The 23,664-nt window shown below is 43.6% G+C and overlaps 1 long non-coding RNA gene across 1 annotated transcript in view; it reads left to right on the top strand.

Annotated features, from left to right (window-relative positions):
- The window catches only part of LOC117366328, a 50,513-nt gene extending 32,021 nt beyond the window's left edge, over positions 1–18,492 (top strand). The window contains exons 2-3 of the long non-coding RNA XR_004540559.1: positions 16,135–16,258; positions 17,941–18,492. This is a non-coding gene — a long non-coding RNA (uncharacterized LOC117366328). The remainder of the gene's footprint in view (positions 1–16,134; positions 16,259–17,940) is intronic.
- The last annotated feature ends 5,172 nt before the right edge of the window (positions 18,493–23,664 follow it).

Here is a 23,664-nt window from a genome sequence, read left to right as displayed (position 1 = left end):
AAAGTTAGACAAGTTCCTGCTAAACCAGAACGTACACAGGTAGGGCTAGTCTCAGGGCACTGGTCTTTGACCTAGGGGCCGCCACATGAGCGGACTGCTGGGCACTATGGACCACTGTTCTGACCCAGCAGCAGCAATTCTTATGTTCTAGTAATGAGAGAAGAAACGAGGAAATTAGGAGCAGAGGCGTAGCAAGGATGAGAGGCGCCTGGGGCGGAGGTGCCCCTTCCCCCATACCTCTTTAACGTTCCTGGTGCGAGCGGCAATGGCTCGTCCTCCGACGTCGCTTCCTAGGCGTGGCTTCAGGAAGTGACGTTGGAGCTGACGTGAGCAGCAAGTGGGGGGGGTGGTTGTTTACGCTGGGAATGTTAAAGATGTGTTTGGGGGGGGTGCGAAGAGAAGGACTGGTGGCGGCACCCCCACCAAGATGGCACCAGGGGCAGATCGCACCAGGGGCAGATCGCCCCTCCCACCCCTTTTTACTACGCCACTGATTATATTCGTTTCTTTTATGTCTCCATTTACCTTACGGTTCTAGGCGCATTACAAAGGATGAGATTCTGGTCCTATCCAGAAGATGACGGGGGGAAGCTTTTGGTTGTAACATTTGGAGTCTGTGATGGAGTGAGGTGATTGGTTGTATCAGGAGTTTGTCTTGATGTGTCTCGAATAACCTGGTTTTTATTTCCCTCCTGAATTCATACCCTTGCCAATGTGTCAAATATTTAGGATCAAGATATGTTTTGGGGTTTTTTTTCCACAGCTTAGATCAGTGGTCTTAAACTCACGGCCCGCCAGGTACTATCTGACTTTCCTATTTGAAATTCTCTTATTCATCAAAAGGTACTAGAAATTTGGGTAAGTTTATCTTCCCTATCCAGGGCAGGATTAATTTGTCGAGGGCCCCTAGGCACACAAGTACACTGGGGGCCCCCTGCCCCATCATGCGCCCAGGCGGATACAGGAAGCTGCGTCAGAGGGAAGCTTTGGGCAAGCAGCACCACTTGCACAATTACAGTTCCCGTTGCCTTTCTTACCCATGTTGCTTGCTTGTTTTACTTTCTGTCGATGGAGGGGGGGGGGGGGGGGGCGCGTTGCCGATTGATGCTGGAGGGGTCCATTGCCGTTTGGAAAAAAACAATGTTGATGCCATCCTTCATCGGGCCCTCTCGGGCCCTAGGCATGTGCCTACTTGGCCTATTGGTTTATCATGCCCTGTCCCTACCCCAAAGACCTGTCGTTATAAGACTCTTTTGGGACAGGACGTTGGCGTACCAGGCAGGGAAGATGAACTCCTGGTTAAGTCCGATGATTGTTGAATCCTACTCTTACCTTACCTTTAGGAAAACATTAAAAACCCATTTATTTGACAAACAAGAATGCTGTTTTTGATGTTATAATGAGGTGTTTCGGTTTTTATCCTTTTTAATGCATGTTTTAAGCTTTTAATTTTTTGTAATATTTTATTGTGTAATACTAGATTGTGTGTTTTGAAATTATCATGTGCTGAAATGTCTCAGTTTTTTCCTGTTGTGAACCACCCAGAATTACTGGTAGGGCGGTATATAAGAAAATAAATTATTATTATTATTATTTTGAGGCCCTCGGTATGTTTATCATAATCACAAAAGTAAAATAAAACCGTTTCTTGATCGTATGTCTCTTATTATTATTATTAAGACTTAGCCAAAGGAAAGATTTATAAACTATAAAGAGTTTTACCTCATTTCATTAATAAGACATTGACTTTTTTCCGAGTACCGTATTTGCCGGCGTATAAGACGACTGGGCGTATAAGACGACCCCCCAACTTTTACAGTTAAAATATAGAGTTTTGTTATATACTCGCCGTATAAGACTACCCCTTCTTCCGCACACCTTCTCTACCGCCCCGGGTGCAGCACAGCCGGCCAGGTCCCCTTACTTTTGTGGCACTTCCCCGACCGACCGACAACAGCCCCGGTCCGACAAACCTCCCTGCCCTTAACCGCGAATCTAAATTACCTTCTTACAGCTGCTGTAAGAAGGTAATTTAGATTCGCGGCTACAGGGCAGGGAGGATTGTCGGACCCGGGCTGTTATCGGTCGGTCGGAGAAGTGCCACAAAAGTAAGGGAACCTGGCCGGCTGTGCTGCAACCGGGGCGGCCTTGGTAGCCACTCGAACCGCGAGGCTACTCTCCTTCTCCTTATCTGCCCTGCCTGCAGCACAGAGCCGAACGGAAGTCTTCCCGACGTCAGCGCTGACGTCGGAGGGAGGGAGGGCTTTGTTTAAGCTTTGTTTAAGCCCTCCCTCCCCGCTGACGTCGGGAAGACTTCCGTTCGGCTCTGTGCTGCAAGCAGAGAAGGTAGGGAGAAGAAGAGCCGCGTACATCCAGAAGACTGAGTACATCCAGCCCCGCGACCCTAGGGGGCGTCCCCATGGGATCCCCGTGACCCTAGGGGCGTCCCCGTGCAGCTCTCTAATGTAAAGTAAGGGCATGTAAACAGTACCCGGCGTATAAGACGACCCCCGACTTTGGGGAGGATTTTAAGGTACTGAAAAGTCGTCTTATACGCCGGCAAATACGGTACCTACAAATCCAAAATGTGGCCCTGCAAAGGGTTTGACTTGGAGACCCCGGGCTTAGATCCTTTTTAGCGGTGGCTTAGTAAGGGGGAGGGGTGGCGGTCCGCCCTGGTCACCATGTTGCCTGCACCCCTCCTCCTCCTCCCACCCCAGCCCTTGCCACACACGCGACCCCTCGTACCTGTGGTCGTTCGCCGTTGCGAGCAACAGCTTCAACACGCTCCTCAGCAACCGCGTCGTGTCTCCCGCTGATGTCGGGTCCGAGTGCCGTGTATAGGAAGTGACGTCGGAGGTAGAGTCGACGGGGTCGTAAGGAGCATGCTCAAGTTCTTGTTGCTTACGGCGGTGAACTGCTAGAGGTTCGGGGGGGATGGGGGTGCATGTGGCGGGGGTGGGGGTGGAGACGTGAGCGGAGATGAGGGCAAGGGTGGGGCGTCTTGATACGTTGCTGCTTCTTAGATCTTAAGAAGTTGCCCAGTAATGTAGTTTGATTTGATAGGTAATACTGGCTGAGACTTACTTTTTCTAAGGTGCGCAAATCGCTAACGTGTCCATAGACTAACATGCACGCTAATTCAATTAGCGCACCTTAGTAAAAGAGGGCCTTAAGTCTGTTTTAGGTCTTCAGTGTAAATTAGTTGATTGATTTATTTATTAAATTTTCTATACTGTTCTCCCAGGAGAGCTCAAAACGGTTTACATGAATTTATTCAGGTACTTGAGCATTTTTCCCTGTCTGTCTTGGTGGGCAATGGGGGGGGATTAAGTGACTTGCCCAAGGTCACAAGGAGCAGCGTGGGTTTGAACCACTGTGCCACTCTAGAAATCAAAATGTAGCAAAAGGGAGCCATGTCTAGGACAATGAAGCCATTGTGACATCACTGATGAGGCTGGCTCTTATTGGTGGAATGAGGCATTATGATGTCACAATATCAGATCTGGTTATAAGAGGCTGAAACTTTTCATACTATATTTATTCAATTTTCTATACTGTTCTCCCAGGGGAGCTCAGAACGGTTTACATTAATTTATTCAGGTCCTCAAGCATTTTTTCCCTGTCTGTCCTGGTGGGCTCACAATCTATCTAATGTATCTGGGGCAATGGGGGGATTAAGTCAAGGTCACAAGGAGCTGCGTGGGTTTGAACCCACAATCTCAGGGTGCCGAGGCTGTAGCTTTAAGCACTGCACCACTCTAGAAATCAAAATGTAGTAAAAGTGAGCCAAGTAAAGGACAGTCAAGCCATTGTGACAACACTGAGGTTTGCTGTTATTGGTAGAAAGAGGCATTATGACATCACAGTCTCGGCTCTGGTTACGAGGCTGAAACTTTTTTCACATTATTTATTCAATTTTCTATACTTTTCTCCCAAGGGAGCTCAGAATAATTTACATGGATTTATTCAGGTCCTCAAGCATTTTTTCCTATCCCGGCGAGCTCACAATCTATCTAATTTACCTGGGGCAAAGAGGGGATTAAATGATTGCCCAGGGTCACAAGGAGCAGCGTGGATTTGAACCCACAACCTCAGGGTGCTGAGACTGTAGCTTGCGCCACTTTCCCCTTGTTAGACTCTCCTCAATTTTCTTTTATTCTCTTCCCTTTATTTTTTGGGGGGTCTGAGGAAGAACTTGTATCCTATTATTATAATTACCGTAATACTTGCTTGGATTTCCTTTGTTGTTTCTTTAACAAGTGCTTTAACTTGCAATTATTCATAATTGTCTTAAAGTCTTTACTAGAGTTACTGAACACTACCACTTGCAGTCAGCCTCCCACCACCACCATTATAGGCAAACATTTTATATACCACTTAAAAATCTAAGCAGTGTACAGTCCATATACAAAATGAATGGAAAACAATACAATACATTAATAAGAGGACGGTAACTTCTTCGCAGAATAGTCTTACTCATATTTTTCACATGAATGCATCAACAAAACAAGTGCGTCTTCAGGAATTTAAAAAAAAAAAAAAAAATCTCTAGACCGACACAATTGACCTGTCGGTGCGTTCCAAAAATTTCACCCCTGCCACAGAGAACATTGACGTCCCAACTCTTCCATGTCTTTCAGTACACTCCCTTTCCAGAGATGATCTCGTAGCGTGTTCTGATCTAAATACATATTCATTATCGTGGACTTATGAGACCAAATACGATATTCAAGAAGTATGTATACATTCGGCGGTGTGCTGAACAGTTGAAGTATATATTATTTTAAAGTATCATGGTAGCAAAATTGGTAGCAGAATTTTCTGTAAAAGTCAGGTGACGGTCACCTGCCCGGAATCAACATCGGGTTACCCAAAAGCCAGGAACGTGCTTAGTGATATTCTATAAGGGCAAAACAGGTGTACACAATTGCACTATATACACATACGCACCCTAAAAGGGGGTGTGTTTGGGAAAGAGTGGGGGGCGTGTGCTAGGCAGGACCAATACCCAAACACACAGGATATATTCCATTAATGGGCGTGTGGGTGGCATGTAAATGACCCAAATGTCTCTCTTGACCTGGAACATTTTTAGGTACATTATACAGCTGATTGGCCTCTCAGTGTGTGGTCATTCATAAGAACATAAGAATAGCCCTACTGGGTCAGAGTAATGGTCCATCAAGCCCAGTAGCCCATTCTCATGGTGTCCAATCCAGGTCACTAGTACCTGGCCCAAACCCAAAGAGTAGCAACATTCCATATAGAATCCCAAAGAATAGCAAGATTCCGGAATCTCAAAGAGTAACAAGATTCTAGAATCCCAACATTCCATACAGAATCCCAAAGAGTAACAAGATTCCATGCTTCCGATCTAGGGCAAGCAGCCTCTTAATAGACCATCTGTGCCTTCACCTGCCCTCAACAGCTCCATTTCAACAAGCTTTCGATGAATATAAAATCGATCTTATTTAGTATTATGGTGAGCAGATAGATTTGATTCCTCCTTCGTCCAATTGGTCTCCTTTTTATAACAATGTAAACTGAATTGAGCCCCAATATTTGGGGATGACTCGGTATATAAACTTAAGGATTGGATTGGAATTTTTAAAATGATTAAAGTAAAATTCTGGACTCTCTCATGGCACACCCAGAATCTCTTCGGGGCACAGTTTGAGAGAGAATGGTTTAGAGAATATGGGTCATAGTTAAAATAGACTAGCATAATTGTAACACCTCAGTTTTATACTGCAAATATAAAACCAAGGGTAAATCTGAGCGGTTTAAAATAAGTAAATATAAAAATTAAAAGAGTAGGGAATGTACAATACAATTAAACAATCAAACCAACTAGGAAAGAATGGAGTCAGTAGGTTACAATAAACAACAACAAAAAAGTCTTCCAACGGCCTTGTCCAACATGGGACGTGTGAGGACAAAGGCTGTGAAAAAGGCCGCCCAGGTCATTATAGAAAAGTACCCGGCTAGGAAATGACTTCCACACCAACAAGCGATCGCCATCGTCCCTAGCAAGAAACTGTGCAACAAAATCGCTGGCTATGTTACTCATCTGATGAAACGCATCCAGAGAGGCCCAGTCGGAGGCATCTCCATCAAAACTGCAGGAAGAAGAAAGAGAGAGACGGGATAACTATATCCCAGGAGATCATTGAAGTTGATCCAGACACCAAGGAGATGCTGAAGCTTGTCCAACCTGCAGGTCACACAATGAACTTTAAAATGCCCAGGGGAGGTGTTTGAAGCCACCTTATACTATACTGTGTTCAATAAACTTGGCTATAACCCCCCCCCCCCCCCCCCAAAAAAAAAAAAGTGGGGAAAGGGAAGGAATGAACAATATGGTAAGGGAAAAAACTACAGTTCATTCTGCCCACATTAGTTGAGATAAAGCCAAAGATGGAACTTTTTAGAAGGCTGGTTGACAAGGTAACGCCTTATCAGGAGATGTTAGATGGTCCCATAATGAGTCATGAATTGAATGTCTTTCCTCACGTAAGTTTTTAACATTTCAGTGCTTATAAAGGACAGCATCTATGAGCACATTGACAAAAATGGGCTAATGAAAGCGCGCCAAGATGGCTTCTGCAAAGGAAGATCGTGCCAAACAAACTTGCTGCACTTCTTTGAGGGAGTAAGCAGCCAGATGGACCAAGGGGAACCCGTAGACATCATTTATCTCGACTTCCAAAAAGCCTTTGACAAGGTGCCCCATGAGTGGCTACTTAAGAAGCTGTGGAACCACGGGGTTGAAGGGGGCGTGCACAGATGGGTTGGCAGGCAGGAAGCAAAGGGTTGAAGGGCCACTACTCGGACTGGAGGAGGGTCACGAGCGGAGTTCCGCAGGGGTCAATACTCGGACCACTGCTGTTCAACGTATTTATAAATGACCTGAAAACGGGGACGAAGTGTGAAGTTATAAAATTTGCGGATGACACTAAACTCTAGCAGGGTTAGAACCACGGACGAATGTGAGGACCTACAAAGGGACCTGAACAAACTGGAAGAGTGGGCAAATAAATGGCAGATGAACTTCAATGTGGGGAAATGCAAGGTCATGCATATAGGAAAGAAGAATCCGATGTTCAGCTACCAAATGGGGGGATTAGTACTAGAGGGAAGTAACCTTGAAAAAGACTTGAGTGTGCTGGTGGACACAACAATGAAGTCGACGGCACAATGCGCAGCAGCCTCAAGGAAGTGAACAGAATGTTGGGTATTATTAAGAAGGGTATTACAACCAGAACGAAGGAAGTCATCATGCCGCTGTATCGCGCGATGGTGTGACCGCATCTGGAATACTGTGTCCAATATTGGTCGCCGTACCTAAAGAAGGACATGGAAATACGTGAAGAGGGTTCAGAGAAGAGCGACGACAATGATAAAAGGTATGGAAAACCTTTCATACGCTGAGAGACTAGAAAGGCTGGGGCGCTTCACCCTAGAGAAGCGGAGACTTCGAGGAGACATGATAAGAGACTTACAAGATCATGAAGGGCATAGAGAAGGTGGAAAGGGACAGATTCTTCAGCCTGTTGGGAACTATCAGAACAAGGGGGCACACGGAAAAATTGAAAGGGTCAGGTTTAGAACCAATGCTAGGAGATTTTTCTTCACTCAGAGGGTGATGGACACCTGGAATGCGCTTCCGGAGGATGTAATAGGACAGAATACATTAAGAGGATTCAAAGAGGGATTGGACAAGTTCCTGAAGGATACGTGGATTGAGGGATATAGATGGAGACAGAGATAGGATGATGAAAGGGTATTGAAAGGTTTTAGACAAAGGATCACTTACAGGTCATGGACCTGATGGGCCGCTGCGTGAGCGGACTGCTGGGCGCGATGGACCCCTGGTCTGACCCAGCGGAGGCAACTTCTTCTTATGTTCTTACCTTTCCTGCATGTGTTTTTTTGAAAATTGTCTTAAAATATTAATATGGATAATTTTGCAGGGCAAACCAACCAATTTCTGCTCTCATCCTTGACGTTTCGAAATTGCTATTGGGTGTGGGAAAAGGCTGAATAGGTCACGGCCCCAGTGGCCCATCCAGTTTGTCTTTCAGCTGGATACCGAGTGAACCTAGTTAGAGCTGCTGTCTCAACATATATGCTCGTGAGTTAGTCTGGCTTGGCTTGCTTTTCTTTCTTTCCAACCCGGTTGAAGTTTGAAAGAATTACACCAAAGGGATCAATGACTGATTGTCCATATGGGAGCAAAATAACGCTCTGAAAATTTAACGGAATGGGATGAAACTCGGGCATGTGGTAAAAGGACACATTGGATTTGAAAAGGGACCGAATGAAACCACGGGTTCCAGAGAAATAAAATCCCCCCCCCAAATGGCCCAATGCATTTCTATGGGAAAATGAGTTTTAGCTTCTGTGGCATAAAAATTTACATCAAGTGAAACACAGCAATTAAGGATTCCACCTTTTTAGACTTTCTTTACTCCTTACCTTTAACTCTTCCAAATTCATAGACTGCCCTCTCCAAACTGCTCTCAACAGCCTAAAAGTGACTCACCTACAACTGCCCCCCCCCATTGTACCCACAAGTCGAAACCTACTACTTTCATCTGCCCAACCCCCTAAAATTACCCCCTGTAACATTTGCACACTCGCAAACATCCCTTGCAACTGCCCCATTCCCTAAAACTATTCTGGCAAACTGCCTTACCACCCTGTAAACTTCCCAATTCCAAAGACTACCTGCGGCTGCTCCCCCCGCCGCCCCATCCCACAAACTGATCCTACTTCCCAAAACAAGCCCTCTACAACTACTCCACTCCACCCTGCAAAATTTCCCCTCTCCATACAAATATCCTCCTGCAACCCTCCCCCAGCTATCTTCCCACAAACACACCACATTGCAGAGCTCAAGCAGATACATATACACATGCAAAGGATTTGGAAAGAATTCCAGGAGTTGTGCTCTGCATGCTTTCCCCACTTGTTTTTCTTCCAGATCTCTTGTTTCTGGCAGGCAGTGGGGGTTTACTACATTGCTGGGCACCCTTGGTGACCCCAATAGTGGGAATTCCCATTCTACAGCATTTTCTAGAAATTAAATAATTGTCCAGCACTATGGTCACATATGAAGAGGAGGCCCTTGAGATCTAAAACGTTTGTGTGCTACGAATAATTTTATTGTTCTTTGAAAGGTCTCGGAGTTACAACCTACACAGACTCCAAGACTAGTAGTGCATGTGGACTGGAACTCTACAGAACTGGTTATTTCAAAAGATTCCTTTGGACAACATTCTTTAGTACTGATATTTCTTAAGGGAATTTCCCCAAGATGTCAGGAAATTCTGATATCATGTAGGGGATTCCCACATTCCCTTTAGTCAAATTTTTTTTTGTTTTGTTTTAATTTGAAGTATACAAATAATTTTGAGATGATTTTTCAACACAGATGGACCCAGCAACAACGGTGTGCTTTATCTTTCAGATGTCGCAGATTACATGAGCCAGCAAAGAGTTAAAAGGGTTCACGATTAAGTACTCTTAGTAGTTGCTGTCTAATGTCTGGGGCTGAGCAAGCTGTGGGTTGTACAAGTTGACCTATGACCCTTTATCCATGATCCATCTATAATATACTAGGACTAGGGGACATGCGATTAAGCTACTAAGTAGTAGATTTAAAACAAACTGGAGAAAATATTTCTACACTTAGTGTGTAATTTAAACTCTAGAATTTTGTTGCTGGAGAATGTGGTGAAATCAGCTTAGCATGGTTTAAAAAAGGTTTGGGTAATTTTCTAAAAGAAGAGTCCATAGGCCATTGAGGTGGCTTCGAGAAATCCACTGCTTATTTTTAGGATAAGCAGCATAAAATCTCTTTTACTACTTGGGATCTAGCTAGGTACTTGGGACCTGGGTTGGCCATTGTTGGAAACAGAATACTGGATTTGATGGATGTCCGATCTGCCCAGTATGGAAGCTCTTATGTTCTTATGTAAGCCAAGTATAGGACAATCAAGGCATTGTGACATCACTGGTGAGGTTGGCTCTTAATTATGACATCACAATCTTAGCTCTAGAATGTTTCTACTCTTTGGGTTTCTGTCTGGTACTTGGGACCTAGGTTGGCCACTGTTTGAAACAGGATACTGGGCTTGATGGACCTTCGGTCTGTCCCAGTATGGCAATTCTTAGGTAATCTGAGTATAGGACAATTGAGCCATAGTGACATCACTGGTGAGGTTGGCTCTTAGGCACTGGTGGAATGAGGCTTTATGACATCAGAATCTCAGCTCTGGAATGTTGCTATTCTGGGTTTCTGCCAGGTATTTGTGACCAATATGGCAGCTCTTATGTGAGCCAAGTATAGGACAATCAAGCCATTGTGCATCACTGGTGAGGTTGGCTCTTAGGCATTGGTGGAATGAGGGTTTATGACATCAGAATCTCAGCTCTGGAATGTTGCTATTCTGGGTTTCTGCCAGGTATTTGTGACCAATATGGCAGCTCTTATGTGAGCCAAGTATAGGACAATCAAGCCATTGTGCATCACTGGTGAGGTTGGCTCTTAGGCATTGGTGGAATGAGGGTTTATGACATCAGAATCTCAGCTCTGGAATGTTGCTATTCTGGGTTTCTGCCAGGTATTTGTGACCTGGGTTGGTCACTTGGAAACAGGAAACTGGGCTTGATGGACCTTCAGTCTGTCCCAGTATGGTAGCTCTTATGTTCTTCTGTGAGCCAAGTCTAGGACAATCAAGCCATTGTGACATCACTGGTGAGGTTGGCTCTTAGGCATTGGTGGAATGAGGCATTATGACATCACAATCTCAGCTCTGGAATGTTGCTACTCTTCGGGTTTCTGCCAGGTACTTGGGACCTGGGTTGGCCACTGTTATGTAATTGTTGCATAAGTCTTTTCAGCAACTTATTCTTGCCACATCCTGGATATAACCAAATTTGCTGACCACAAAAAAAGAGTACCACTGTTTTTAAAATATATTTTCATGATGGCACTTAGATCTTGCTCGAAGACAAAACTTAACCATCGGAGTTGCTCGATCCATTGCATCGGGGAGAGAATCTCCAAGAATCGCCGTAATATGGGGTCCTTTTACTAAGGCGTGCTGGCCGTTTTAGCACATGCTAACGTGTCCATAGACTATAATGGGCGCGTTAGCGTTTAGCGCATGCTAATATTTAGCATACGCTGAAACGGCGAGCACGCCTTAGTAAAAGGACCCCATGTGTAAATCTTTATCCTGTTGCTTGTAATTTAAAGTCCCAGATTGATTCATAGGTTGGTCCCTATTTCAAATTTTTTATCCTTATTAAACGACAAATAATAAGCCTTATTAATAGGCGAAATATTATCAGGGGGGAATTTCAAAATTTCCAGAAGAAACATAAAAAATTTCCATGGGGACATTCCTAATACACTCAGATTTAACTGTCTATTAAAGTTCTCTAGTCCATTTTTCTTAAAACAAATTTTGGATCTTTTATTACTGCTGAAACAACTCTTAAATCAGGAGTCTCTGTATGTATTTGAGAAAATTTGTCCAAACAATCTCCATAGTCAAAGAGATGGAGTCCGCTTTACTCACAACTGCCTCCATGTCTTGGGCCAGTTTTCCTGCCATTTCATCCAGCTTCTTTATGGCTTTCGGAAGCACTCCAGGGTCTCTGCTGACTCCGAAGTCGTATTCTCAGCTTCTCCGATTTCACCAACCTTATGTAGCGCTCTCAAGGGTAGGACACCACCTAAGTCTGGTTCCACAGTAACTTCTCCCAATTGAGCTTTGGGGTGTTTGACTGAATGGTGCCAGCTTTAGGTGTTACACTTTGTCCCTTCCCTACCTTTCCTCTGGGGTTTCTGTGCTGTTTTCTCTTTTCTTATGCACATGCAACCCCACATGCACACGCAACCCCACATGCACACACAACCGCTCTCACACAACCCCACATGCACACGCAACCCCACATGCACACGCAACCGCTCTCACACAACCCCACATGCACACGCAACCCCACATGCACACGCAACCGCTCTCATGCAACCCCACATGCACACGCAACCCCACATGCACACGCAACCGCTCTCATGCAACCCCACATGCACACGCAACCCCACATGCACACGCAACCGCTCGCATGCAACCCCACATGCACACGCAACTGTACACATGGCAACCGCTCGCATGCAATCACAACGGCACACGCAACCCTACATGGCAACCGCTCGCATGCAACCACAATCGCACACGCAACCCTACATGCACATGTAACTGTGCACAGGCAACTGCGCACACGCACAACCGCAACCACACAGGAACAGCCTGACATAAGGGCTTCTGCTGCTCCTTCCCCTGACAGGAGCGGGGTGCCCTTCAAATGCCCGAGTCTGGTTTTGCTAATTTTTTTTTTTTTTGCTCCTCTGATTTCCCTTTGCTCAATTCCTTTGGCTGGGGGTATGTGCCTTTTTAAATTCTATCTCGCCTGATGATTTTCTTTCCATAAGACGCAGCATATGATTCCAGAGATCCACCCTGTCTGTTCTTTGGGGGTTCTCGGTTTCAGTTGTGTGGTCTTTCTTTTCTGTCAGTGTATTGTAGGTAGGTTCAGTTTTTAGTGTGACTTGTTGCAAGTTCAAAGTTATAGTGTATAGGAAAACAGTTTTATTGATTTCTTTTTCCCTTATGCCTTCTTATGAGCAATACTGGTTGACCAGGAGACTTTGTATCCGATAAGACCGAGTTCCACTCGGTAATCTCTGTCTCCACCTTCTGGTAGATGGCTAGAACCCACTTGTCTCTGGATTCATCTGCTGCTCAAAAGGAAAGAAAATGATCAGGTGAGGCATAATTTTTCATTACACCTGTATTCTAAAATGGCATATATGTTCACAGCTGCTGTTACAGAATTTAACACTCAGCGTGTCGGGGGAAAAGAATGTTCTCAGTGATGCCCCCAATGTGGCGGAACTCATGAGGGAATTAAAACTATAAAAGGACACCAAAAAGTTCAAGAAAGGAATAAAGACGATATTCTTCACGGAACCCTTTAGCAATTGAAGAAACAATTAGGGGGAATAGCAACATGGAGGAAACAGCAGGGGTAACCTCACAAGTAAGACAGAAAGATGAATACAGTCAAACCTTGGATTGCAAGTTTTGCAAGACAAGCAAAACATTTGATTAAATTGTAACTTGATATACAAACAATGTCTTGCAGTACAAGTACATATAGCGGTCAAAATGGCAGTTAGGGAGGCCAAACTTCAAGTGGAAGAAACTCTGGCAAAAAACATTAAGGAAGGGGACAAATCCTTCTTCAGGTATATTAGTGATAGGAAAAGGAACACGGACGGGATAGTATGCCTTAGACAACCGGATGGAAACTACGCGGTAGCGGATTCCAAAAAAGCCGAACTACTAAATGAATACTTCTGCTCAGTCTTCACCTGCGAGGCACCGGGACACGGACCACAGTTAAAGGCAAAACATAATGTGGAAGACCCGTTTCTGAATTTTGAGTTCACATCAGGAGACGTCTACAGCGAACTGACAAGGCTCAAGGTGAACAAGGCCATGGGACCGGACAATTTACACCCAAGAGTGCTCAGAGAATTGAGAGATGTTCTGGCAGAACCGTTGGCCGTGCTCTTCAATCTCTCACTAAGTATGGGGAAAGTTCCTCTGGACTGGAAAACAGCTAACGTCGTTCCTCTGCATAAAAAGGGTTGCAAGGCAGAGGCTGCGAACTATAGACCAGTGAGCCTCACTTCAATAGTGTGTAAACTCATGGAAACACTAATTAAGCATAAACTAGATGCGATCTTGAATGAGGGGAGTCTCCGGGATCCCAGTCAACATGGATTCACCAAGGGTAGGTCCTGCCAATCCAATCTCATCAGCTTCTTTGACTGGGTGACAAGAAGGCTGGACTTGGGAGAGTCCTTGGACATCGTACACCTGGACTTCAGCAAGGCTTTTGACAGCGTCCCACATCGCAGGCTGCTGAACAAGATGGAATCGATGGGGTTAGGAGAGAAACTGACTGCATGGGTTAATGACTGGCTGAGTGGCAGACTTCAGAGGGTGATGGTTAATGGTACCCTCTCTAAAACATCAGAGGTGACCAGCGGAGTGCCGCAGGGCTCAGTCCTAGGCCCACTCCTCTTCAACATATTTATAGGGGATCTGACTCAGGGGCTTCAAGGTAAGGTAACCTTATTCGCCGATGACGCCAAACTATGCAATATAGTAAGCGACTGCAATCTACAGGATACTATGGCACATGACCTCCGTACATTAGAAAGTTGGTCCTCGACCTGGCAACTGGGTTTCAACGCCAAGAAATGTAAGGTCATGCATCTCGGAAACAGTAATCCATGCAAAGCCTACACCTTGAATGGAGAAACTTTAACTAGGACTACAGCAGAACGAGATTTAGGAGTAATCATCAGTGCAGACATGAAAACTGCCACTCAAGTGGAGAAGGCTTCATCTAAGGCACGGCAGATGATAGGTTGTATCAAGAGAAGCTTCGTCAGCAGGAGACCTGAAGTCATAATGCCATTGTACAGAGCCATGGTGAGACCTCATCTGGAATACTGTGTGCAATTCTGGAGGCCACACTACCGTAAAGATGTGCTCAGAATTGAATCGGTTCAGCGGATGGCCAACAGGATGGTCTCGGGGCTCAAGGGTCTCACGTACGAAGAAAGACTGAACAAACTGCAGCTCTACACCCTCGAAGAGCGTAGGGAAAGGGGAGACATGATTGAGACATTTAAGTACATCACGGGACGTGTCGAGGTGGAAGATGATATCTTTTTTCTCAAAGGACCCTCGACCACAAGGGGACATCCGCTCAAACTCAGGGGAGGAAAGTTTCATGGAGACGCCAGGAAGTACTTCTTCACGGAAAGAGTAATTGAGCATTGGAACAAGCTTCCAGTGCAGGTGATTGAGGCAAGCAGCATCCCAGACTTTAAGAATAAATGGGATACCTATGTGGGTTCCCTACAAGGGTCAAGTCAAGGAATAGGGTCGCTAGGGTATAGACTTGAAGGAGCGGGTCAGTAGAGTGGCTGTACGATTAAGGGGGTCAGTAGACTTAAAGGGGTGGGTCAATAGAGTGGGCAGACTTGATGGGCTATAGCCCTTATCTGCCGTCATCTTTCTATGTTTCTATATAGTATACACACATCACAACTGAGTCAATGGTTCTTCTCTCTCTCTTTCACTTTCTTTCACTTTCTCTCTCTTTCACTTTTTCTCTCTCTTTCACTTTTTCTCTCTCTTTCACTTTTTCTCTCCCTCTCTCTCTCTTTCACTTTTTCTCTCTCTTTCACTTTTTCTCTCCCTCTCTCTCTCTTTCACTTTTTCTCTCCCTCTCTCTCTCTTTCACTTTTTCTCTCCCTCTCTCTCTCTTTCACTTTTTCTCTCCCTCTCTCTCTCTTTCACTTTTTCTCTCCCTCTCTCTCTCTTTCACTTTTTCTCTCCCTCTCTCTCTCTTTCACTTTTTCTCTCCCTCTCTCTCTCTTTCACTTTTTCTCTCCCTCTCTCTCTCTTTCACTTTTTCTCTCCCTCTCTCTCTCTTTCACTTTTTCTCTCCCTCTCTCTCTCTTTCACTTTTTCTCTCCCTCTCTCTCTCTTTCACTTTTTCTCTCCCTCTCTCTCTCTTTCACTTTTTCTCTCCCTCTCTCTCTCTTTCACTTTTTCTCTCCCTCTCTCTCTCTTTCACTTTTTCTCTCCCTCTCTCTCTCTTTCACTTTCTCTCTCGGAGTGTAGTGACTGTTCTAAACAAGCAAGATCTTGCAATACGAGTACATGCAGTATTTTGTATTAAAAGTTTTTGGATTGTGGAGTTTTCCATTTTTTTAATGGGAAATTCACTTTGCTATAAGAATGCTTTGGTTTACAAGCATGCTTCTGGAACGAATTATGCTCGCAAACTAAAGTTTTACTGTATATGACACGCATATATTTAACTCGTGTATTGTAACACCATTATTAAAGCTCATGCAAACACATTGGTGCATCTAACACAAAGCGCCCAGTTAACGAATTTTGTTTGACTTATTTTGGTTAGTTAGTATTGTATAAACAGTTAACAGAATCTTGCATTTCTCTCCTAAAGGTTCAAGGCCATTTGGCTGCCTGCTTCGACTGCCCTGGATAACATACCGAGGAGCAGGGATTTGTTGTCGGAATAAGGAAACGCTGCCTGCAAGAAAAGACCAGCTTTACCTGCGAATCTAAAGGTAATAGACTAGAATTAGGTTTTTGTGCTGTTAATATTATACAGACCTATAATAAAGCATTGTATAACTTTTATTAAGTCCTTTCTGATAAAAAGGACCACTGTCTGCTGATTTAATGAGTAATTATGGAAGAATTCTGTGTCTGGAGGATATGGTGGATTTAATAGATGTATTAAACTTTCAAAACGCCAGCAATTTAAACATTTTTCAAAGACAATTTTAATACTTTCTGTGCAGGGACAGTGTAGCTAGAGAATGATATAGGGACAAAGTTGGTTTTTGGGTTTTTTTTTTCCCCGTCCCTGCAGGAACTCGATTTCCCTGTCTCATCCCCATGACTTTTGTCACTGTCCTTGCTTCATTCCTGTAATCTCTGCCTTAACTGCACAAGCCTCAAACATTTATGATTTGAAAGTGTTTGAGGCTTGTGCAGATGAGGACGGAGCTTAGGCATTGGAGGAATGAGGCATTATGACATCACAATCTGAGCTCTAGAATGTTACTACTTAGGATTTTTAAGCGTTTGAGCCTTGTGCAGATGAGGACAGAGCTCAGGCATTGGTGGAATGAGGCATTATGACATCACAATCTCAGCTCTAGAATGTTGCTACTTAGGATTTTAAATCGTTTGAGCCTTGTGCAGATGAGGACAGAGCTCAGGCATTGGTGGAATGAGGCATTATGACATCACAATCTCAGCTCTAGAATGTTACTACTTAGGATTTTAAAGCGTTTGAGCCTTGTGCAGATGAGGACAGAGCTCAGGCATTGGTGGAATGAGGCATTATGACATCACAATCCGAGCTCTAGAACGTTGCTACTTATGTGCCAACAAGCAGGACCCTCCATCATCAGGGAGCAAGGTTAAAAACTAATTGAAATGATGTGACCTCAATCTCTTTTTAAAATTCTTAGTAGACCATTCTGCCCTTGTATCGCTCTATGGTACAGCCGCATCTCAAAAAAGATATAGCAGAATTAGAAAAGGTACAGAGAAGGGTAATGGAAATGATAAAAGGAATGGGACAACTTCCATAGGGGGAAAGGCTAAAGTGGCCTGGGCTCTTCAGCTTAGAGAACAGATGGCTCAGGGGTGCCATGATAGTGGTCTATAAAATTCTGAGTGGAGTAGAAAAGGTAGATGTGAATCCTTCCCAAAATTCTAGAGGGCATGTGACGAAGCTACTAAGTAGCAGATTTAAAACAAACCAGAGAAAAAATTTCTTCACACGATGTGTAATTAAATTCTGGAATTTGGTTTCCCGGGAAAGTGGTAGCTTAGCAGGGTTTAAAAAAGATTTGGCTAATTTCCTAAAATAAAATAAAAAGTCTATAAGCCATTAAGATGGACTTAGGCAAATCCACCACTTGTTCCTAGGGTTAAGCAGCAGTTTTACTCTTTGGGATCTTGCCAGGTACTTGTGACGTGGGTTGGTTGCTGTTGGAAACAGGATTCTGGGCTTGAAGGACTTTGGTCTGTCCCAGTAAGGCAACACTTCAGCAGGTTCTTATCAGGCCATTTAACCAGCCAGGAGCCATTTCTGGCCAGATAAATCGTTTACAATATTCACCTTTTAATATTTAAAAGTACGATATCCAATGATATAGATTTACAGAATCATTCTGGAAGGAGTGATGTTCAGGTGATCATGACTTAACGAGTTTAACTATTAAAATTTCAGGGGTCAAGAGTGTGTGGCTGTGGACACAAGGGTGCAAAGCTGAAAGGTCACCTAGGGACGTCCCTCAGATCCTCCAATGACAGGTTCATGGTAGACTTCAGTGAGAAGCTTGCACCAGCTCTTTCTGTGTTCCATCTGAACTAGAAATCTGGTTTCAGCATGTGGATGCAATCATTTAAGGAAGGAGGTCGGGGTTTTTTTTTCCTTTTAAAATCTGTACTTTGGTGGGTGGATGAACACTCAGCTGTTGGCAGTGAAATGATAGTTGAGCAGGGTAAACGCTTAAAGCTATGGATTTTCAGATTCTGCAGATCTTCTGCAGGGCCACATTTTGGATTCGTCGGTACTTAGTTAATGTCTTATTAAAGAAATGACAATTTGTTTTGTTTTTAATGTTAAGTTATAAATGGTATGAATAAAATGTGTAGTTTGGCCTCCGTCAGTGGAAGAGGTTATTTTTATTTTTTATACTTTATTCATTTCATATCTTAAATCAAGTACATTAAATACATATATCAATTTCACTTTCAAATACACTTGACATCTTATAAATAACCCTTATAAAATATAATAATATCCCCTTCCTTATATAATTATGAAAAATATATTCTTCTATTATAATCAAAAAATACCCCCTTCACTCCCGTATTTTCTTAAACTTTTTAACATTAAAAACAAAACAAGTTGAATATTTATAATTTGAATATTTATAATTGGGATGGATATCATTAATCAGAATAGATAGAATATTTATGATAATATATGGAATGATAATTGTTTGGGTGGGGGGGGGAAGGATGATTATGAACATGAGAAAGATGAATGTGCTTTTATTGTATTACTATGAGTTGCATTGGTTGTATTGCACTGTTGTAGTTTTGAAAATTAATAAAGAATTAAAAAAAAAAAAAGAAATGGCAATCGGGCCAGATCGGGCCGGCGTGGGAGCCCTGCTCCGCCCCCCCCCGATCCAGCAGGAGGACATCTTACTTTTAAAAACGACCCAGCGCCAACGGCGCGCCGCCGTTCGGCGTGCCGACGAAGGCGCACGACAAAGGCGCCTGCGCCTTAGTGAGCGCCTTCGTGGAGCACCTGAGAGGAGCACTTGCGGACCTTGGAACCGGGAACACCTACGCCCCAAATACCACTCCACAGGACCTCCCGCCGACTTCCAACATAAGGTAAGGAGCGTAAGTTCCCCGCTCCTCCCCCTCCTCCCAGCACGAAAAAACCTGACACTCCCAATCCAGCCGGGACTCAAAGGGAGAACCATTCCTTCTATTTAACACTCCCAACCAGACAACAAAAATGAAGCTCTCCCTGCAAACACACACTCTAGCCTCCCTTTTGATAATCCTCCTCATTTCTAGTTGGAAAGCAGCAGCAAACAACTTACCCACCACAACCACATCCTCCAGTACAACCAACTTCCAACTTCCCAACAGAAGAATACTCACATCAAGAAACTCGAACCACCACGCCAGCACTCAACACTCCATCACTGTTACCTGGAGAAGAAGATCAACACTTCCGAAAACAAAATCTCATCCATCTCCCACAACACTCATATACCCGGAAACAACTCACATACCCCAGACTGACACGACCTCCCTCACATGTGCCTATGTTAACATCAGAGCACTAGGACCCAAAACAGAAAACATAAAAAATTGGATAAAAACAGAAAAACTTGACTGCCTATTCCTCACTGAAACCTGGTTAACCTCAGACACAGACCCTAGAATAAAAGAAGTTTGCCCGCCGGGATATAAAATAACAGTAACCTGCAGAGAAAAAAAAAGAGGAGGAGGACTAGCAATAATATTCAAGAACTCCCTAACTATAAACATACTTGAAAAAACATCCACTCCGCAAATGGATTTCCTAGCGTGTCACCTCACAAACCCAACACTAAAAAACTCACTAAACTGCTTGCTCTGCTACATAACACCAGGAAACTGGACCACAGTAAGACCTGAATTTGAAAACTTCATCTACCAAAACTCATTAACAGCAGAATATAACCTCATCCTAGGAGACCTAAACCTGCACCTAGAAGACACAACCTCCACACCAGCAAATAACTGTCTATCCTTCCTCAATGCCTTATCCTTCCAGATCCTAAACCCACAAACCACCCATGAAAAAGGTCATCAACTGGACATTGCTGCATTCATGACTCACCAACCATCCAATCCAGCAATCCAAACTCCTAACGGAACATGGTCTCCATCCCTATGGTCAGACCACTACACATACAACTTCAACATCAACTGGACCAAGACCAAACACACACATCAAGCTAAAAAAACCACATATACCACACGCAAACATATCGACCCAACCATTTTTTGGTCAAATATAGACGAAACTATCCAAGACTGCGACCCAAAAAACTTCATCTCCCACTGGAAAAAAGTGTCCACCAACATCCTTGATGATCTGGCCCCCCTACAAACCAAAACCAGAACCAGCAGGAAATCAGACCAATGGTTTGATAATGAATTGCTCCAACTCAAAAGACAGTGTAGAAGATTAGAAAGAAAATGGAGAAAAAAGAACCAAGATCAAACAAAAATCGACTGGAAAAAAATCAACAAACAATAAAAAAATCTACTAAGGGATAAGAGGAAAAGCTACTATACTAATCTCATAGGCACGGAAACCCAAGATTCCAAAAAAATATTCCAAATCCTGAAAGAACTAACAGACACCAAACCATACACAACCACCACGAACACCCCTCCACCATCACCCACCCTCTTAGCAGAACACTTCAAGAACAAAATTACAAACGCCAGAGCCACTCTCATCACTAACCCATCCCATCAAAACACAATCACAATCCACCCTTCAGGAAAAGAGGCAACTGCTGCAGACAGAATTTGGACTCAATTCCCCAACATACAATGGTCAGAATTCAACAAATTATACAAAAAATACAGTCATGCCTCCTGTGACCTCAACCACTGCCCCTCATATCTCCTTACCACCTCTAGTGTAAAATTCCGCACCATAATTCTACAATGGATTCAATTCACGCTCACAGAAGGCACATTCCCTGCTGACCTCAGGGAAATCATCATCACCCCAATCCAAAAAGACCCAAAAGCACCACAAAACCACCCATCTAACTTTAGACCTATAGCCTCAATTCCGCTATATGTCAAAATTATAGAAGGCCTAGTAGCCAAACTCCTCACCAATTACATAGATGACCACAACCTACTCCACCCCATGCAATCAGGATTCAGAACAAACTTCAGTACAGAGACACTACTAGGCTCCCTTATGGATACCGTCAGACAACACCTTAGTACAGGGAAAAAAATGCTGCTCATACAACTGGACCTAACTGCGGCATTCGACTTAGTGGATCACAACATCCTTCTACAGATCTTAGACGCAATAGGCATCTCAGATAAAGTATACTCTTGGTTTGAAGGATTCCTAAAACTCAGAACCTACAGTGTAAAATCTAACAAAGAAAAGTCAGAATCCTGGTCAAACCCCTGCGGCGTACCACAAGGATCTCCACTATCCCCTACCCTCTTCAACCTCTACACTGCTTCTCTAGGAACGCATCTGGACAATCTAGGCATAACCACCTATAGTTATGCCGATGACATCACCATCCTCATCCCATACGATCATTCTAAACCTACCATGACAGACAAACTTCACCAAACACTTGAAACAGTCACAACCTGGATGAAAAACCACAAACTTAAACTCAACCAAGACAAAACCAAATTCATCCTTCTCGAAAATGACAAGGTCCAAACCACAATCAACCTAGATATAAACGCAATCAAATACCCCATCCAAACCACCATAAAACTACTTGGCATGACCATAGACAGACGCGGCACTATGCAACCGCAAATAAATAAAACAATTCAGAAATCATTCGCAATCATGAGAAATCTGAGACAAGTCCGAAAATTCTTTGAAAGAACACAATTCCAACTTATAGTGCAATCCCTAATACTAGGTATATTGGACTACTGCAACATCCTCTTCCTTCCTTGCCCTGCAACGACGATTAGACAACTCCAAACAATCCAAAATACAGCTTTGAGACTCATCTATTCATTGAGAAAACATGATCACATCACTGAAGCCTTCATCAACTCACATTGGCTTCCAATCCAAGAAAGAATCCAATTCAAATTCTACTGCATATTATTTAAAACCCTACACGGAGACAGCCCATCATACTTGAACAACCGCCTCATCCAAGCACCCACTACCAGACACAGAAAAACGCACTCCCCATTCATACCCCCCCCCAATCAAGGAAGTCAAAAGAACAAAACTACACGACGGCCTCCTAGCCACTCGAGCCGCAAGACTGGACAACCAGATCTCCAACCTTCTGATGACCACCCCAGACTATAGGACGTTCAGAAAAGAAATAAAAACCATACTTTTCAAGAAATTCCTGAAGCAGCAATAACATCACGACCTCTTAGTAACTCTAAAACTGACATTAGATCTACCCATTACCGTACTAATAATAACAAAAGAACCTCCACTGTGACCACCTATTAATTCTTTTACAAACCACCTCACCCACAACAACACGTTAAATGTTTATAAGATCTACAACTTACCTCTCTAGCTAATCATTGTAACTCTACTTTTTTAATTAACCTTTTGTAATCCGCCTTGAACCGCAAGGTAATGGCGGAATAGAAATCCCTAATGTAATGTAATGTAATTTTGCATGAGGTAAAACTCTTTATAGTTTATAAATCTTTCCTTTTGGCTAAGTCTTAATCATAATATTGTCATTTATAGCTAAAGAGACATAGGATCAAGAAACGGTTTTATTTTACTTTTGCGATTATGATAAACATACCGAGGGCCTCGAAATAGGACCTGGCGGGCCACGATTTTGAGATCACTGAGTTAAGGGGAACAGTTAATCTGCTGGCTGGGTTGGAGGACAGAGGGGAGAACAGGACAATCAAGCCATTGTAACATCACTGATGAGGTTGGCTCTTATTGGAGGAATGAGGCATTATGACATCACAATCTCGGCTCTTCTTCCCAAAGACAAACAGGATGTCATGGTTATAGTTAAGCCAGTGGTCTCCAACTCAAACCCTTTGCAGGGCCACATTTTGGATTTGTAGGTTCTTGGAGGGCCTCAGAAAAAATAGTTAATGTCTTATTGAAGAAATGACAATTTTGCACGTGGTAAAACTCTTTCCTTTTGGCTAAGTCTTAATAATAATATTGTAATTTATAGCTAAAGAGACAGATGATCAAGAAACAATTTTATTTTACTTTTGTGATTATGATAAACATAGCGAGGGCCTCAAAATAGTACCTGGCAGGACGCATGTGGCCCCTGGGCCACGAGTTTGAGACCACTGGACTAAGGTGTCTTCGTATTTGTCGCAAGCACACCGAGACGGCCGGAGGTTGAAGGAACTCGGCATAGGGCTGTGGTGGAAATCTGAATTGCTTTGAGCACAGGCTGAATGAATCATTTCCTCCGGTTGTCCGCTAAGTAAATCCAGAATGCCAGTCAGTAGGATATCGTGCGTCCGCTGCCCATAAGGGTTAATATGTTTTTCAAAGTAATATTTTCACTTTGGACTTAGTGTTTGAGTTCACAAAAGCAAAAGCACGCTTAATTGGTCCAGTTTGTTTTTCTTTCTTTAAATTTTAAAAATTTGCATAAAAATGTTTCCATGTCTTCTATAGTGCAGT

This window comes from Geotrypetes seraphini, chromosome 9 (assembly GCF_902459505.1).
Source record: "Geotrypetes seraphini chromosome 9, aGeoSer1.1, whole genome shotgun sequence".
NCBI classification, from domain to species: Eukaryota; Metazoa; Chordata; class Amphibia; order Gymnophiona; family Dermophiidae; genus Geotrypetes; species Geotrypetes seraphini.
Note: the sequence above shows the minus strand (reverse complement) of the source record. Positions and strands in the feature narration are given on the sequence as shown.